This window comes from Trachymyrmex septentrionalis, unplaced genomic scaffold (assembly GCF_001594115.1).
Source record: "Trachymyrmex septentrionalis isolate Tsep2-gDNA-1 unplaced genomic scaffold, Tsep1.0 scaffold2, whole genome shotgun sequence".
Classification (NCBI taxonomy): Eukaryota; Metazoa; Arthropoda; class Insecta; order Hymenoptera; family Formicidae; genus Trachymyrmex; species Trachymyrmex septentrionalis.
In genome coordinates this window covers 725,811-727,213 of record NW_017305179.1, presented here as the reverse complement: position 1 = coordinate 727,213, position 1,403 = coordinate 725,811, and the positions used below count along the sequence as shown (strand labels likewise).

The 1,403-nt window shown below is 38.1% G+C and overlaps 2 protein-coding genes across 3 annotated transcripts in view; one reads left to right on the top strand and one right to left on the bottom strand.

Moving 5' to 3' along the window:
- Window positions 1-1,403, top strand: part of LOC108747425 (spermatogenesis-associated protein 5) — a 104,279-nt gene that overhangs the window by 70,422 nt on the left and 32,454 nt on the right. The window lies entirely within an intron of this gene.
- Window positions 1-1,403, bottom strand: part of LOC108747431 — a 4,215-nt gene that overhangs the window by 2,064 nt on the left and 748 nt on the right. The window lies entirely within an intron of this gene.

The window sequence follows — 1,403 nt, the reverse complement described above, 5'->3', positions numbered from 1 at the left end:
TTAAAAATCTGAAAAAAGATGCTTTCCTTTTAGGAGATACTTTCCAGCGAGAAATAGACTATGAGTGCTTTCCCATTTGGTAACACAAGTGTCGTTCTATCTTTGTCACTCATTGTAATCCAATAACAAAGAATGATGTTTGCGTCTCTTGGAAACCACAGATGTCGTTTCATCCCTCTTGGTATTCAATGGATAATAAAAAACGATACTATATGTCGACTATATCGCTACATTTATACGGCATCTTTAAATTGAAAAACTGGCCAATATCACAGTCATTTTATTTTTCAGAGAAATAGCAAGTTTGATAATCACGAATGTTATTGAACGATTAAGGGTGTCGTGTCAAATGTGTGTAGTCATATTTTCATAAAAGAAAGGCAGTTGTAAAAGGAAAGATAACGCCGAATGGCGTGCCAGAGCAACGAGACACGCAGACTATCTGTTTATCTCGAGCAGCATAAGTAAATGCGATCACAGGAGTACGTATTACGCCTCGCGCGTATCAAGAAGCGATTAATCAAAGCGGAGAGATCGATGACCGGCGTGACTACGCGCGATATACGTAAAAGGCTGACACGGTCGCAGCGACATCAAAGGACGCCGGCATTTGACGCGTGGATAAGAAGAACGCGGAGGCGGAGAAGAAGAGGGACGACAATCACTGGGAGCGAAGGGGCAGAGCGTTTACTTCTGAGAAACGGCACGCCGCAAGATCGTTTCCCGTCAATGGCGTAGCCGCCTGTTGGTAGCGAGACAGATTTTCGAATACACCGAGCGAAAATGGCAAATGCAGTGGTCAAATAATACAAGAACCAAGCGCCGAGTCCTTGCTCGTGAATACTTTCAGACAGCAAACCGATTCAAGTTCGAATTTTAATGGGAATTTTCAAAAGCGTTGAATTGTAGGAAAGTGCAAATGTCGTTTGAAACTAATCTTAATTTCTTACGTGAGTCCTTTGAGAAAATCTGGATGATCTTCAATATCTCGAAAGTTTTAAAGATTCAGAAAGTCCCTCTTTTTCAAGTGCTCAAGCGAATCGTTTAAAATTGTTGAAAGTAATATTATTATCTCTGCAAATTGAAATGATATAATGTAAAGTATATACAAAAGTGAAAATTTTTTTTCTCTCTTTTTTTTTTTAGATACTTTGGGCTTTTTAAAACTTCGTTGTTTCGAATAATAAGATTTCCGATGTGTATTCGCAGCGGTTTCATTACTGTTCTTCTCCAGCTCATTGTTAGCTTCAGATATAGATTTCTGGAAGTTTTAATATGTCTCGTCTTTAAAATATAGTTGACCGAGTAGAACTTTATTAAAGACAATATAAATATAAATAGAGTAAATGAAATAGGAATAAAAATAGAGAAGTGAGGGAGGAAAGAGGTGATTAACTACTAAC